Genomic DNA, 18,176 nt, shown 5'->3' with positions numbered 1-18,176 from the left:
GATTAAGCGGCGTCAGCTGACAGCTTTCGACCTTCCTCCCAAAGTTTGTGATATTATTCTGGCAGCCACAGTCTCTCTACCAAGATGGTATACACCTGCTATTGGGACAAATGTGTTGCATGGTGTGCATCCAGACACATTGACCCTTTCTGCACCCTTATCCTAGGTTCTTCTATTTGTTCTTTCTTTGATCCAGCAGGTCTCTGCTCTGGGCACTGTTAAAGGTTATCTGTCTGCCATTTCGGCATTCTTGGGATGCCAGACCAACCTTCTTTGTTCTAGTCACCCTTTGTGACTAGGTTCCTAAAAGGACTACAACAAGTTTCCCATAGCCCATTTATCATGCCCCACTGGGTACTTACCTTCCTCATATGCGCTCCCTTTGGCCGTTACACAACTGCCCACTTCGCGCGCTATCAAAATGGCTTTTCTGGTGGCATTAACACTAGCCAGGAGGGTCAGCGAACTGCAGACCTTCTCTGTACACCCTCCTTATACCACCCTTTACCCAGAAAAGCTGGGTCTAAGGACCCATGCTGCCCTCCTCCTGAAGTTTGTGACACCCTTTCAAGTAGGCTAAACCATCACCATGCCTACCTTCTTTGATCCGCCGCACTCTTCTAAAGACGAAGAAGAGAGACTCCACTGTCTGGACCCAAAAAAAGCATTGTTGTTAAACAGTGATCACTCAAGACAGTTCCGGGAAGATGTTCAACTCTTTGTGGAATATGATGGAGCTAAGAGAGGGAAGGCAGTGCAGAAATGGACCATCTCATGCTGCATAAAAAGCTGCAATGCATTGGCCAAAAAGCAACCCTCTGAGGGTTTGCGTGCCCATTTTACCAGAGCCAAGGCTGTGACCACTGCATTAGCTTGCAGAGTCCCTGTCCTGGATATCGGTCAGGCAGCAATGTGGGTGTCTTTGCACATGCTCACCAAGCACTACTGTTTGGATGATCAGGTCCGATTTTGAAAAAAGGGGACCCCTACTAAAAACAATAAATCCTGCTAGCTGTAGGGAAAAAGTACAGTGGGGTAAAGAAATGTGCTAAATACAAGAACTATATTATATCATTTAGTCATAAATGACAAAAGAATCTGCGGATAGAAGTCTCCATGAGATAACTCCATTGCTGCCTTTTTAGAAGACAGAAAGCAGATGCAGAATCCTAGGTGGATGGCAGATGCCATTCCTTTCTTCCTTATATATCTTGCCGCAGAAGGCCGGCAATACTCTCTCATAGAAGTTAATTTCTTTTTAAATGTCAATTGAAGTAAGTGGTGTTGAGGATTAAGTTCAGAATTCGTACCTGATGTAAGTAGGTGAAATATTTTCTAGCAGAAACTGCATTTGGAGCAGGCACAGGCTGCTCAACAGAGGACAGGGCAAACGAAGTCACTGCTGTGACTACATATTGGCTCTTGAAAAATGACAGACAAATGATTTAGTTTGGGGTGGAGGAGCCAAGGAAACAGTCTGCTCCAAGACTGGATGGCATAGTCTTGGCGTGATTTGATTCTTAGAAAATACCTTCTATGTTGCAGTGGTAGTTGGAAACAGCGGAGTGATCTATAGCCACCCTACATCACAAGATGTATATCCATCTTAGGTGTGGGCTGCATGCACTGTAATCACTGTCCCCCAAAAATGGTAAGTAGCAGCAGCATGTGAGAACATGGCTTAGGGCATTCTGGAACAAGACAACAGCATTGCATGGAGAGAGCTGCAGCCAGTGAGACAAGTGTCATATTACACACGCACCAGACTGTCTCTAACTAATTGGGGCATCTGGAGGAGAGCACACTGCAGCTTTGCCAACATGCCCCTCATTTGTACAGGACCCCCTATGCCAAAGACAAGAACATCCTACACTTGCTACTCAGAAACAGGGCATTATGCATGTTCTTCTCCTTTCTCTTCCCTAACTGGTCCGTAGACAAAGCAATTTTGCCACCCTACATCAGAATATGGCTGAGGAGTGACAGGATATGAGGGCTAAGAGGAAGAGGAAATAACAGAAAGATGGAGCAGAGCATGTAACAGAGTGAAATGGACATTTAAAACATTTGTGATGCAAATAGGAGGGGTGACATATTAGATAGGTAGATGGGCTAATATTATGTTCAGTCTTTTTAGTAGGTGGAGATGAATTCCTTACTTTCACATGGACCCATAGCACTCTTGCACCCACTGTGCAATCCACTATCAGCGAAGTATGCCACTACGGTCATTGGCATGCACCGTTTGCCCAATACTGAATAGCTGGGTAGAAGACCCTTCAACCTGCCGAACCAAAACATCATTGAAGAAATGGACACTTTTGACTTCTCCTCAATTACCCTTGCCTAAACTCACAAATGAGGACATTAACAAAAGTTATTTTCCACAATCACTGCACTTATGAATGGGCCAAGCAGTTAGAATGGTCGGACCATAGTTTAATTAACAGTTATGGTGGTCAGACCATAGGTTCATTAATATCTCTACTAAAAGCATGCTCTGTTTAAAAAAGGAAACTTTATTTTGTCCCTGAAAACTTTATTCCACAGAAATATAAATGCTAAACTTCTGAATGCACAAAACTGTTTCTCGACACACAAGACTCAATTTGGTGGCACCCGAAGAAATTCTGGCACATCCATAAAAATAAAATGTTCTTGTGCATTCAATATTCTTGCTCTCGGCCCACCTGCAGGCCTTATCCCACAAAGATCAATCAGTTATTGACAGATACCCTTCGCCAAATTAAATATCAAGGCAAGGCACTGGAAAAACAAATTTACTCTCTCAACATACCCCTTGCAATCTAGGGGTAACAAATCAGCTTGCACCAGTGCTCAAAATACTTCCAATCCAACCCCGAACTACTGAGGCAGATAATTCTACAAAAAAGTGTTCATACCTATAGCCGGTAGCTAACCCTTTGTCTAATGATGTGTCCTGCTACCCTCAAATGAGCTGTGTGGGTGTGGCAAATATCTTGTCTTCTCTGCCAACAAAATAACTGCTTTAACAGACAGCATGTCTTCCACCAGCCCCTGAACTGACGTCCCTTGACCAATTGTACCTACCTGCTCTTCCACGGGAAACGGCCTCTACAACGAAGCCGTTTCCACTAAATCATTTACCACGCATGCACTACAACGCATGCGTGGTTACAACTAAAGGCTTTACCACGAATACCTTTACTACGAAATACGTAGTAAAGGCATGTGTGGTAAATGAAAAGAAAAACGAAGGGGGGTTTGGGGGGTCTCCCCCATAAAAAATAAATAAAGCGCTGGGATAAAAAGGGGGGCTGGGGGGGTCTCCCCCCCAAAAAACAAAACTAACCTGAGGAGCCTAAGCTAAAGCCGAAGCTATCAACGTCGTTAGGGAGGAAACGGAAAGTAACTTCCGCTTCCTCTTAACGACGTACGTCCGACGTAACCAGAGAAGATGGAGGGAAGCCGAGTTAAAAGGTAAGGGGTATTTTAGTAAAATACATATATATATATATATATATATTAAGGGTTAAGGGTAAATATAAGGAATGAGGCTGGGGGAATGTAAGGGGAGAGTTTTAATCTTTATCAAGAGTATGCCCTCACCATGCATACATTTACAACAAAAAACGGTGTAAATGTATGCGTGGTAAAGGAATATTCGAGGTAAAGGTTAAGCGTGGAAAACGAATTCCGTTGTAACGCATGCGTGGTAAAGGCATGCGTTGCAACGGAATTCGTTGTAACGTCATACATTCCTCTTCCACTCTTTGTGAGTTCTCACCAGTTACCGATTATATTACACAAATCTTGATGTTCTTTAAAATTCATGGGAGTTTGTAATGCAAACGTCGTTAGTGTGGGTCTGATTAGTCTGTCACCTTTCACTACAAGACTAATTATTACCTCCTCTCAATTGAACCGAGGCATGAAACATGCCATAATCACACATGTTGCAAAACCTTTTCAGACCAAGCCAATCTTTCAAACAACCAAGCTATCTCAGACTCACTCTCTGTTGCAAAAAAACTTGAAACAGGAACTAACAGATCTGGTATCTAATGGCCTTCTCACTGACATTCAATTGGGATTTGACCCCTATGAAGCATATTCAGCACTGCTAAATATCAGGGATGAACTACACCGTACCCAGCCAGGACCAATGCACACTCAGCTCTTAAATTTATAAGACCTTTCAGACAAATTGTGACACTATATACCACAAGTTGATCCCCAGATGTCGGTTTTGGTTGGCATCAGTAGCATTGCTATTTTGGTTTACTTGTTTCCTATTTATAGTGTTTTTCTAAAGCACTGCAAAAAACCTTTGGGTAATCTCATAGTGCCATGAATTAAATACAGAGACAAATAACAATGGATTATGTTTTGGATAATAACTGAACACCTCTGAGTGGTATTATAAACAACATGAATCCACCAATCGTATGCTGATACAAAGGTGACAAGGCCTTGGAGAAGCGTCTGCGGGATGAACAGGGTGAAAACTGGGTTTAGGCATCTGACCAATAGGTCTGAGGATAGGGGAATAGAGGCAGGTCGGGGAAGGGATAGCCAGAAGCCTACTTGAAGAGTAGGTTTCTAGCAATCTCCTAAATTTGAGAAAGTCAGATTCCATTTCTAGAGACCGAGCTCCAAAGGGTTGAGCGTTGTAGACAAAATGTAATTCCTCTGAATTTCTTTTAAAACTTTAGATGCCTGGAGGGAAGATATGGGACAAACAACTTTGACAGGTAAATCAGAGCTCAGCCACATAAATCTTTGTGGATGATACAGATGTATTTATTAAAAGTTTTATATAGCGCGGACATGACCCGAGTGGGTATCTGAGCGATTTACAGAAGTACAAACAGTGTTGCAAGAAAAAAAAAAAAACAATAACAATGATAACCAAGCAATGAAGCAGTAAAATATGCCTAGGCGAGAGGAGATAGTATAGCAAATAAGTTAACCAGACAAATCGAGGGGTAAAGCACAAACCAGCATCATAGACATAGTCAAACGCATCGGCCCCATCCTGACAGTAGGTGACGTCAAACATGGTCATTCATCCATAGGGCTTTCAGTTCTTTTTTGAATGAAGCCGTAGAGGGAATCAGTCTGATGTGCGGAGGCAAGATGAATTTAAAATGTGCTCTTTCCTTTACACGAGCCAGTGGAGGGCTATCAGCAAGTACAGCGTAAAGGCTGATGGTGAGAAAATGTTCACGGATGAGAATGGTTTCTCTTCCACTAAACACTAGAGTATTTTTTTCCCCAAACCATTAAAACACGCTACACAAGAGAGAAAATGTATATCAAATAATATTTTGTTTGCATGAATCAGCAACTGCTCTACCAATATGTCAGCAGTCCCCTCCCCATTACAGCAATGCATGGAAAATTACTCAGCAGGCAGCACCTCTCCCTTTAGAGTACTGCAGATATCATAATGCAAAGGCAAGCAAACACCCTCCTTCCCCACTGCCCAACCAGCCACATCCAGCAGAATAGCTGCTGCTGGGGCTTTAGGTGAGATCTGGCAATGGGGCTATTCAATGCCTGTGCGACCAGAGGCACAATACAGTTGGAGAGTGGGGAACTTGAGGATGTATATTTTGCTGCAGCCAAGGTGGGGTTAGTGGTATTTTATGTATTCTTAAAATAAAACTGCACCTTCTGCCGCAGAATCCCCAATATTACATGTACAGCTCCTATTATACTATCTGAGAAACCCACCCCTCGATCCTCTATGCTTCCCGAGCAAACTTTCCGTGCCTGCACAGTGCTGCTTGCCGTGATGTGGTACCAGAGTATGACCAGAGCATCATCTGACAAATGTCATCTGCTACCTAAGGGCTATAAAACACTATGCCATTGGAGTTAATAATGAATCATCTATACCTAACGGGACAATTTTTGTAAACTATATTTAAGGCGTGAATTTGATGTTAGGCGATATTTCGGCATCTGGTGTTGTGACATACAACTGCCTGCTACTGCATCGAAGCTCACAACATTAGACCACACAATCACACAACTAGCTCAAACAGAGACACGAAAGAGTCTGACCCATTTGACAGTGGCAGATTGACCTCTAGGCCAGTCCGACCCGGAACCTCAGAAACGATAACGTAAATGTTTCTTTCTTAAGAATAGGAAGTGGGTCATGTTTTCATTGTGGTAATGTGTGATTGCAACAGTATAGACGTTTCTCATCTTGCTAGACAGTGTTTCAAACTGTCACGCAGGATGGGCCCCCTTTGACAAAAAAATGAAGTTGTCCCGCTGCAAAACTAACCACTGGGATTGGAACATACCCTATTGTGCATAAAAAGCCCAATATTGCTTGGAGATGTGTGGCAAACTCAGATAAACGATGCTGGGGCATGTGCAATAATGTAAACATGTTTGGAGGGATTGACAAACTTTTGCCAGGCCCTGCAGATGCCAGGTGTTTAATTCCTGGCACACCTATCTAATTTTCCTGGCAAGCGCCCCATACCTTGACAGGGCCCACTCACCAGAAGTGCCCCTCTCTCGTCACCCTGGGCCCCAGCACAACAGCCTCCCCCTTTTCACAGCCTACCTGGCGCACAGTCTGTTGGAACTGTGAGGTTGAAGGTCACCAGAGGCCCCCGTGCACTCGCATTATTCCCAACTTGATGGTTGCATACTTAATGGCGGGAGCGGGTGAGGGCGTGCGGGGAGGAGTGGAAACTTAAACGCGCACCGCGGTCATTCTGCTGCTACCGTTAGTCAGCTGGGGGTTTCCATGGCGACGGGCACGCGCCGGTGCTTTAGACGGCCGCGGCGCGCTCCTCGGTAGCCTTCACACCTGAAGATGGGATGAGTCCAAAGAGAGGAGGGACAGCCCGCGCGCGGCGGAACATACATCCCATTTCAGAATATTGTTATTTGTTAACTAATGTCGATGCAGTCACGTGCAGTCGTGGAATGCAATAGCCGATCTACCTTTCACCTTGTTTGTTGCATTTAAATTAGAGAGAAATAATTAGAGTTGTGTTGTGGTGTAACGACTAGAAGAAATAAATTGAAATGTATTGTTCATTTAATAAAAACTTACAATATGTCGCATTTGCACACTTTTCATACATAGTATTACTGTTGGACAACTTTATAAAAGCATAATAAAAAACATAAGGGAGCTTCGCGTGATAAAAACACTTAATTCATCAAGTTCATTTCATTTCATAAGGCTTTATTCGGAACAAAAGGCAAGTCCATAAAAGCACAGCATAAAAAGACAACAATGTAAAACAACAGTCAAAAGCAGGTGATACAGCAATTAAAAAGGTTAAAAAGCATACTTTTCCTTACATTAATTGATTTAAGGAGAAAGGTAGCCGTATAAAAACAAACGTCAGGATGATGTAAGTTAAAAAGCAGGCTCATGCAGTCTCGTATTGTCCTAACTCCAAACTTCACAAACAGGGGTTTCAAATAAGCAATCCACAGGTATTTGTACAGCTGACAGAGCAAAAGAAAGTGCACAGTGCTTTGAGGGGTGGTATTGTCACACGGACAAGGGCCAGCAGGATGTAAATGCTGAGAGGGGAAAGCAACAAGGTTGTGGACTACTCCGATTCTCAGTCTAGTCAACACAAACCGATGTGCCTTCCAGGTCACTTGTGACAAATACGGTTGGAAACCCACAAATTCATTTAAATCATGATAAAGAACACAGGTTGAGAGTTCAGAGCTTTTTTGAGGTCTCCTGGTGGAAAGCTGTTGTAAAAAACAGTGCTTAAGTTCGTTTTTAGACAGCTCAGTGGTCCCACATCGATCCGCGGTGATGTTAATGTTAAAGATCTCACGGAAATTATCCACAATATACTTTAACCATGGGATCTTTAGATGATGGTCCAAAGAAAGGCCATCAGAAATAATGGCTCTGCACAATGAGGTCTCTTCTTTTATCCAAATGGAACGCCATAGCATCAGTGGCCTAAGGAGGATCAAGTCGGCAAGATGGTCAATGCCCAGTTCGTTGTGCTCTAAAGCATTAGAAACAGAGCTTGGCAGGCACAAAAGTCTCTTCAGGAAAGCATTCTCCTCAACCTGGAGAGACCCTGCCGGGGCGTAGCCCCAAATGCCCGCTCCGTACAAGGCAATGGAGACACAACGGGACTGAAAAATTTTAAGCATGTCATGGACCCGCCTGTCTCCCAGTTTCGTAGCCATTGTGAATATTCCATGAGCACTCCTCGCCATCTTAGCCCGGACATTCTTGTGTTCATTGGCCCAAGTGTTATTATTTGAGAAAGTGACCCCCAAGTACGAAAAAGTGTCAACAGCCTGGACCTTCTGTCCCTCTATAAAAAAGGAAAACTGTTTCTTTCTGTTCCTTCGCCCGCATTCCATAACATAAGTTTTAGATTTATTTAACACTAACTTTCTGCTTTTGATAAATTGCGAAAAGCCGTCCATCAGCCGTTGAAGGCCAATGGGGGTGCGTGAGATTAGGACCGCGTCATCCGCGTACAGTAACACAGGGACGTTGTCCTCATTGATTTTGGGAGCATCCACTGCCAGAGATTTGAGAAAAGAATCAATCTCATTGATAAAGAGGGTAAAAAGCAGTGGTGCCAACACACATCCCTGTCTAATTCCACGCCCGATTTTAAACTTAGTAGTACATTCCCCGTTAGAACCGTAACGGACACAAGCACGTAGTTTGGCATAAAGACGTGCTAGGAAGAACACAATGCCCTCGGGTGCCCCTATTTCGATTAGCTTTGCCCAGAGAATGCCATGGTCCACCAGGTCGAAGGCACTACTCAAATCCGCAAAGCAGAGATAAATAGTGCTGGTCTTTGCTAGGGTATATTTACCGATGAGCAGGTCTAAATTTAGACACTGCTCAATCGTACCACGACCCTTCCTGAACCCAAACTGGCTCTCTGCTAGAATGCCATTAGCCTCCACCCATTCTTCCAACCTTACTAGAAGCACTCTACTCATTACTTTTACGGAAGAATCCAACAAGGAAATTGGACGATAGTTCTTAACGTCCCCTCGGTTTCCTTTCTTAAATATTGGGATTAGGATAGATTCTTCCCAGGTAGGGGGCACCTCATTACGGACTGCTGCGTTGAAGATGTTAGTTAACAGAGGCCCCCATACTTCCGGGACCAATTTATAAACATCAATTGGTACCCCGTCTGGACCCTTATGCTATCTATAACCTCCTGGATGGTGATATTGAGTGGCGTATGCTGCCACCTATCCCCTAAATCCCTGGATGCACTGTCCGAATCAAAGATTTTAGAAAAATGGGATACCCACTCCTCCTTCATAACGTTGGAAGTTAATTCAGGGATCTTATCATCTTTGAGGAATGGGGAATTAACTGTTTTCCAAAACAGGGTACAATTATTCAATTCAGCAGCCAGGGTCAAGTTGTCCCATGCCTCCTGTTGGAGTTCCAATTTCCTCCGTTTTAGGGTTTCTTTGTATCTGGCTCTAAGATCTACAACCAAACCCTTATCTCTAGGCGTAACTGATAAAGCTGACTTTAGTTCCTTTAGGGCCAGGGTACAAGCTGGATTGAACCACCCCCACAGGTGTTCCTCCTTGTGCTTAAGAGTACTAGTAAGCTTGGAGTCGATGACCGCATTAATACCAATAAAATACTCAATAGAGCCGGTGGTACCTTGATTGTCTTCTAAAATCCCTGTAATTCCTGCCAGGCAACTAGTAATGATTGAATCGGACATGATTTCAGCCTTATCCCCCTTCCACCTGAGTCTAGTGCCATTAGGTCGCACGGCCTCAATATTGTTAATAGTACACCCCGGGATGGGAGTCCCTTTATTTTCCCATAGCATGGCCTCTACTATCAGGCAAGTGTGGTCACTAAGCTGAATGTCTATAACTTTAGGCGCCATAACCCAGGCCTCAAGACTCGAGGAGATACAAATCAAATCAATCGCAGAATTCGCTCCCCGGCCTGTAAAAGTGGGGCAAATCTCCTCCTGTACATTTTTCTCGTTAACCATAATATACATATTATGTGAGTCAAGGAGACTGTTTAAAGCATCTCCATAATAGATATGTTGAAAATGGAGGACTCCATCTCCATGACAATCCACCGCCCCACATACCTTGGCATCTGAGAGTGGGCAGGTAGTGGTGTTAAAGTCCCCTGCCATTAACAAATCAAAAACTACATTGGAACCCTTGAGGATGTCATCCAATGCACTAATTCATCAAGTTAAAAATAAACCAGCTAGAAGACCTACTGGTAAAGTGTATTTACAAGAGACTTAGTACACCTACTATTTCTGCTTTCCCTAAAGTCCCCTATTTCTTCTATCGATTAATAATCATGCTACAATCTATGAGTAATCCTAATCAGTTCTAGTCACTACTATCATTGTGGCTTATGGTTCGTCTTTCGCTGCAATGGAATGGCACTATTATATTTGGTTTAAATCGATTTTCTCTTCATAAAGCGCCAAATATCGCCTAACCTGACAGCACGAGGGTCACTAAACAAAAAAGAAGTTAGCTTGCTGAAACTGCTAAAAATATGTTTCCAGAAATATCAGCTATGCTCCATATTAATACAGCTGAGACTTTTGAATGTAAAGAGCTTCCTCCCTGGATTAACCATGGCCCTGAAGATCAGGCCAGCAGTACATATAGGGCGCGCTGTCCTTGTTTTGGCCGCGGCATACCTTTATGCAGGTGTGCCAGGCACAAACAGGGACAGTACGCCCTATTAAAATTAATGCACTGACCCCTCTCCGCCCCCGGTCTAAATTGAGGCTGCAGTGTGTTTGGCTCTTGAGGCAGTCTTACCTTCCATGCTGTTATGGGCATCCATGTTCTCAAGGTCATCCAGGCATGACCCCCTACACCGAGGCCCAATCTGCAGGGTTGTGCAAACCCAACACCCCTTGTAATGAGGACTCAAGGAATGGATGTCCAACTTTCAGCAAACAGAATGACTTACAGAGGGGTACACTAATAGACGTAATTTGCAACAGCAAAAACAGTTATTAGCCCAAATAATTGGCCTCCCACTTTCCTGCTAAATTTCATAAGAACTAAAAGTAATTAAGGGTGTGGCTTAAAAACACATAAGCTAAAAATCTGTGCTCAGCATAGCGTGTCAACAAAGCAAACACAAAGAGATGATGGACGGAGCGCTGAAACTTTTCAGACACTCACTCTCAGTCACAGATCTGGGTGGAATCCATCATCATTCTTTAGCTCACTTCGCCACCTCAGTTCAGACCCAGCTATATGCAAATCAGTCTTGACCCTGTGCCTCATGGGAACAGTCCAGTGTGTCACCAGACTTGTATTTTGCTGTTTCTGTCATTGCATCCAGATATATAGTGCTCACATCAAGAAAGTAAGGACAAATTAAGATCCAATTGTGGAAGAAAAGGAGAAGGGGAAAACAAGTGGGATAACACCTTCACAAATCTCTGCACCAGAGGGGACTTGAAGAGTGAAGGCTGATATGGCAGCCGAAGAAAACCCAGGGCCGAAGGTAGCCCTTCAAAGTGCCCAAGGCAGAGCACTGCTGGGACAGGGAAAGGATAAACAGGAGGATATCTGCCAGGGAGACAGATCAGGGGTCCCTCGATTGTTCTGTACAATACTTATCAAATTTATTCCATCGACAGGCGTATGCCAATTTTGTAGGCGGGACGCCTGGCTGCCAGAATAACCTTGCAGACTTCGCGAGGAAGTAAACTGTTGCCTCTTAATCTCCACGCAAGGAGGCGGAGAGTGGACAGGTTCGGGTGGAGAACCCTCCCCTGCTGCTGTGACAGAAGATCCTCATAAAGGGGCAGCCTGGTCGGAGGATCGATGCTCATATGCAGAAGCTCTGGATACCAAACTCTCTGTGCCCAATCCTGATCCTCTTGAGCATTCTGCACAGGAGTGGTATGGGCGGAAAGACGTACTGGAGGCCTGTGCTCCACTTGCGATGAAAAGCCTAGCAGAGGGAGAGCAGCCTTGAAAATTCCAACGTGCAAAACTATTGACATTGCACATTCTCTTCGGAGGCAAACAGATCTAACCAAGGCTCTCCCCACCGCTGAAAAAGACCTTGAGTCACCTCTAAATGGAGACGCAACTCGTGATCCGCAAGGCACCTTCGGCTGAGTTTGTCTGCTCTGGTGTTCAGAGAACCAGCCAGATGTTGAACCACCAGGGAAATGCACTGTTGTTCCAGCCAATTCCAGAGGCACAGGGCCCCTTGACAGAGTCCACAACCCTACTACGGCTCGTTTGTTGCAGTACCACATGGCGGTAGTGTTGTCCGCGAACACCTGAACCAGCATTCCCTTGATGGATGGTAAAAGGGTTTCTTTCAGTGCAAATCAGACTGCCCGAAGTTCCAACAGGTGGATATGGAGCCTGGCTTCGACCGGAGACCAGAGTCCTCTGATCAACACCTCCCCCAGATGGCCACCCTATCCCAGAAGAGACACGTCACTACTGTGAGATCAGAGTGGGGAAGGGAGAGGGGTCTGCCTCTGACCCAATCGCAGTTTGTTAGCCACCACTGCAGGTCTTTCGCAGTGCCCTTCGATATCTAAACCAGGTCGGTGAGATATCCTTGATGCTTTGCCCATTGGAACTTCAGTTCCCACTGCAGAGCCTGCATTCGCCACCGTGCATGGTCCACCAGAAGGATGCAGAAAGCCATGAGGCCAAACAGCCTCAGAGTCATTTTTACCGAAATCCAGGATAGAGGCTGAAACCTCAATGTCATAGCCTGAATAACCTAGACTTGCCGTTCGAGAGGATCAGCCTGAAACTTCACCATGTCCAGAACCACTACAATAAAATGGAGCGTCTCAGAAAGAGTGAGGTGGGACTTTGGCACCTTAATATTGAACCCCAGCGAATACAAGAGGTTCGCCATAGTCTGGAGATGGGAGACAACTGCTTGGAGTGATCCTGCCTTCAACAACCAGTTGTCAATATAGGGGAAGACTGGAAGCCCTTGTCTCCGCAGAAAGGCTGCGACCACCGCCATCAACTTTGTGAATAACCGAGGGGCACTGGTGAGGCCAAAGGGAAGCACAGCAAACTGAAAGTGCTCCTGGCCCACTGCATGTATCGACAATGGGGAGGCAGGACAGAGATATGAAAATAGGCATCCTGCAAGTCCAGCACTACCATCCAGTCTCCAGGGGCAGACAGGACCTGAGCTAGAGTGAGCATCTTGAACTTCTCCTTTTTGAGGAAGTAGTTGAGGGCTCTGAGGTAGAGGGTAGGGCGAAGGCCTCCGTCCTTCTTTGGTACCAGAAATAGCAGGAATAACAACCTAAGCCTATTTGACTTCCTTCCAGAGTAGAGCAAGGTGATCCTCCGTCAGCCGACCGTACACTGGAGGCATAGATGGAGGGGTAGTCTCAAAGGGCAGAGAGTAGCCCCTTCGGACTATTTGCAACACCCATCTGTCCGAGGTGATGTTTTGCCAGTGGTGGCATATTCTGCCAACCACTGGCAGTGAATGATCTTGGGAGATCGGACTAGGAAGGTTTTGCTGGGGAGGAGGGGATCGTGACTTGGCTCGACATCTGGCTTCCCAACCCACGGGGTCGGGGCGAACTGTGTCCACGGCCCTGCAGAGGCTGCAGTGCTTACGGACACTCTAGCTGAAATAGTGTATGTGTGGTTAGTATCGTCATCCATAGCCACGAAAGGAGCGAAAAGCAGATACAGGCCGGGACGTTGTGGTGAGGCCCATGGACTTGGGCGTAGTCTGTGAGTCCTTGAAACACTCAAGGGCAGCATCTGCTTTGTCTCCGAAGAGATGGGGGTCATCAAAAGGCATATCGATAAGGTTAGCTTGGACATTCCCTTTAGCCAAGTGTAGCGACATATGGCCAGCGTCGTGTAAATCGCTCTGCCCAGCGAGTCTGTCATGTCCAAGCCAGATCGGATGGCGAACTTTACTGCATCTCTCCCGTCTGAAATGGCTTGGGAGAGTCAGATCCGGGCCTCCTCCAAGACCCTGGGCAGCACATGCGCAACCAATTCCCTTATCGAATAATAATAATGGCCCAAGAGGCATGCAGTGTTCATTGACCGCAAAGCCAGATTGGCGGAAGAAAATGTTTTCTTTCCAAAGCTTTCCAGTCGCTTGAATTCCCTGTCTGGAGGTGAGGAAGGGAATGCGCAACGGGAAGTGGAAGCTTGTGTGAGAAGTTGGCCTGGTATATGATGCTCACTAGTTCTAGTGATCACCTTGTACCATGCCAAGCAACCCTTATGGTGGTGGTTGTAAGTCAACCCAGATAGACCAGCTATCCTAGTGGTAACGTGGACTGTGCAGTCTTTAGGCTAAACTCTTTATGGCATGTGAAGCAAGCTGTTTTACCGTATACACTCTCCTTGAATACCAAATGAAAGGACACCACACAGATATATATTGAAAATATATATGTATTTATTTACTAAAAGTACCCCCTATACTCTTTATGAGCACAGAAGCAAATTCATTAAAACAAGACAGTGTTTAAATATACAGAAGTTGCACTTATATGGATAGGCCCTGGTGGCCGCTCGAACCATATACTAAAATAGTGGTATAAGAACCACGTATCTAAAGGGAAGAAGTCCTAGAGCCTTGGGAATCGCTGGGACTACAAGGAGCTAACAATAGTTAGTGACCAGGAGGCCCACGGAATGCGTGTGCAGTGATGAAAGTTACACGCGGGCGCCTATTGATTTCAATGGGTGCGTAAAAGTCATAAAGTTAAAGAAAAAGGAACCTTCCGGATGACCTAGAACCTAGCAACTTGGAACATAGACACTAGAGGTGTATTTCTACACAGGAGCACCGGAGTGCCAGAGTTACCTCACCCACAGGAAGCTGGTGCATAGGTCTCAAAGTGTGTCGGGTTTCGTCGTGCTGTTCTATGGAGCCTGAAGATGCAGATGCTGCAGGCGGGTCGTCGAGGAGAGTTCCGGTGGATCCAAGGGTGGATCTGAAGAGGTGAAGACCTGAAAGCAGAGGGGACAATGTTCAAAGTCACTAGCCAGTGACCGGCGAGGAACCAGGAAGGAACCAGGCGTTCAGGGAACAGGTGAAGAGGTGCAGCTTGTCTCCGCAGCCACGTGGACACGAAGAGGTCAAGGACGTCCAGGAGTCGATCACGAGCTGTCCCACGCAGGCTCTAGCTGATGGCGGTGTTGGCGACTTGATTGAAGCAAACAGGCCTTGGCTAATGCAAGCCACGCAGGAGTTGAAGAAAGCTTGTTACTCGAACCAGCAAGGTCAGAGGGGCTGCTCCTTTTTACAGGAGCGAGGGCCAGTCTGGAGCAACCAGACCAGCAGTGTTGATTGTAGATTTCATCGCCAAGATGGCCACTAGCCAACGGGCCAGTAACCGGGATGACTCGTCGAGTGGAAAATGCAAAAGGGCCCCTCGCAGATCGTGGAGATGCCGGGGGGCTGATCTTCGGTGCAGATGCTGCTCGGTGGTGGGGCTTCTCAAACCCCAAAGCACAGTGTTGAGGATGCCTCGGGTGCTGCGCAGTCAGCTTCTCGAGGGTCTTTCAAGATGGCCGGTCCCACGTCTCTCGATGCCTCCACGGGTCTCTTCTTTTCAGTGACTGTGGATCGGGCTTGGAGATGTCTGGGAATCCAGGTCTTGTCGGGCTCTGGGCTCGAGCTCCGGCAGGAGGTGGCGGCAAAGCAGACATCGAGTTGCTGGATGGTGCCTGTATTCACAAGGTTGTCACTCCTTGGCCACAAGGGAGATGCTCTTCAGTCTTCTGTGCAGCAGAATGTCGAAGTCCAGTTTTCTTCTTAGTTTCAAGTCGAGTTCAGGATGATCTGAAGTCTTAGGACACACCTCCAGAATTGGCGAGGGGGTAGTATTCCAATTCATATGACACCTTACTCGACATGTTTTGATAAAGCCAAACCAAAGATAGCATTTATCCGCGAGGTTCATAATGCACTTAAGAGTATATGGTATGGCAATATCATGAAACAGCTGAAGGATGTTGTTCCGAAAGCTGCAAACAGGCTCAGCTCATGCCAGAGCACTATCTCACATGAAACCAAGCACTCTGCCTCCAGGATTGTCGAGGCCTTCCATAGGAGTGACTTATAGGTTAACATGTGTCCATATATGTTCGATATAGATATACCATATCTAAGTAAGAGGTGATTACACCAACTTACCCCAGCGGAGTGTTCAGCCAGTTGTGTCAAATAGTTAGGCCAGGCCAGGGGTGGCACAATACATGCTGCAGCCCCTGGTAGGCCTTGGATACACCTATGCCCTGGGTACCTAGGGTACACTGTTAAAGGGGCCTATAAGGTGGTCCAGTATCCAATTGTGTATGTACCTAAGGTACATGGAGTCCATTTTAAGGAGAGAGCAATTAGCCTGGGGCCCTGAATAGCAGGATCCCAGGCCAACTAAGTCAAAAATCAGCTAAACACTAGGCAAAAAGTTTGGGGGTAACCATAGTTAGATTGTGGAGAAGTGTGGCTCACTGGTTAGAGGAGGCAGACCCTGAAGCAGAGGTCAGACCCGGGACCAGGGTTCAATTCCTGACGCGGCAGGGTCTTGAGCCCAAATATCCACGGACTCGATCATTCTCGTTTCGGTGCCTACTTGAATCACGGGTTCACACTCTGCAGCTCTGGGCATTAGCTTGCTTAATCTCCACTACGGCCCCCACGCGGCGGGATGCCTGGCTTTCACCTTGGGGATGCCCAGTACGGGTATCTCACAGGGAAAAAGCCAGGACGGGTTCCCAAGGCAAGCGCCGAGATGCCTACGGGTAATCGAACGCTATATAAGAACGCATAATAATAATAATATCCACCTTCCTACAGCTTGAACCACCAGGTGCAGGGCGGTGGTGGAGGGCAATCGTCCTATTCACAAGACCTGGTGCCCAGAAGGACGTCCATTAAGGCCTCATTGAAAGGCAGCAAGGGTTCTGAGCTGGAGACACCAGGCTGCAGGACCTCTGTCAAGACATTAGTCTTGACTGCCACAGTAGGGCGCTGCAGGTCCAAGACCTACGCAGCCCTACTGTTGGAGGCTGGCTTAGTATATGGTGCTCACCTATGTATGAGTAACACTCTGCACTAATCCAGACAACCCTTATTGTGATTTTAAAAGCCTTTGACAACCTTCGAAGTGGTAGCTAAGCAGAGCAGCCTTCAGGCTTAGTCCGGGAGGAATGTAAAGCAGCTTGTTTTACCAGCACTTAATCTTGGGTATGATTTAAGTGAAAAAGAACCACACAGTGCAGTTATAATCTTTATTTGATTTATTATTAACACTCACTAACACCATGTATTATCTCCTATGCGGAGATATAAACACAATACACACAATACTTTGTCAATAGACAAATAGACAAATAGCACACAATACACAGTGGTCTCCAGGGGGAGAGCAAACCATATACTAAAATAGTGGAATGCATACCACTTCTCAAGTCAAGAGTGGACCCAGAAGACGCAGAAGAGTCGGGGACCCAAGGAACCAGCCAAGGGGAGTACGTAGGAACCCCCCGGAGGTCGTGGGCAGTGTGGGAGCACGACCACGTACTCAATAGAAGTCTATGGTTAAGTCGCGGTTGCAGTTTCAAAGAAGAAGGACCCTTCATAGTGGGCCCTTAAGAAACCCCGTGGAAGATTGGAGAGTCACCCCATCTGTGGATATCCCAGGAACTAGGATACCTGTAACAGGGAAGCCGAGTGCATAGGTGTGAAGTGACGTCAGAAACCGTAATAGACCACAATGGAAGACTTCAGAAAAGATGCCGCTGATGAAGATGGTGAAAGTGTCCAGTGGAATCCATAGGTGGATTCAAGATGACAGGTACCTGCAGGCAGAGAGGACAGAGTCTATGCCACTCAGGAGTGACCAGAAGTCACAGGAGACGATTGCCCACCGATGTCGGAGATGCAGGAGACTGACAGTGCCCTTGAAGTTGCAGCTGTGTGAACCAGGCGACGCTGCAGAAGACCAGGAGTCATTCATGAGCAGTCCCACGTCAGATGTCAAGAGCAAAGGGGTCGGTGTACGGCAGGGGCACAAACAAGCCTTGGCAACTGCAAACAAAGTAGTTGAACAAAAAGGTGCAGTGTCAGGACCAGCAAGGTTTAAGTGACTCACGACGAGCAGGAAAGTCAGAGCAGGCCGGAGCAAGCAGGG

The 18,176-nt window shown here is 46.2% G+C and overlaps 1 protein-coding gene across 4 annotated transcripts in view; it reads right to left on the bottom strand.

The window, feature by feature from the left end:
* Window positions 1–6,735, bottom strand: part of LOC144786046 (kinesin-like protein KIF19) — a 1,675,385-nt gene extending 1,668,650 nt beyond the window's left edge. For all 4 annotated transcript variants that reach the window (XM_078664980.1, XM_078664979.1, XM_078664981.1 and 1 more), the window contains exon 1: window positions 6,572–6,735. The gene's annotated coding sequence lies outside the window, so the exon portion shown is untranslated. The remainder of the gene's footprint in view (window positions 1–6,571) is intronic.
* Between the last annotated feature and the right edge of the window lie 11,441 nt (window positions 6,736–18,176).

The sequence above is a fragment of the Lissotriton helveticus genome, chromosome 10, assembly GCF_964261635.1.
Source record: "Lissotriton helveticus chromosome 10, aLisHel1.1, whole genome shotgun sequence".
NCBI lineage: Eukaryota > Metazoa > Chordata > Amphibia > Caudata > Salamandridae > Lissotriton > Lissotriton helveticus.
This window is presented reverse-complemented; position numbering and strand designations above follow the sequence as displayed.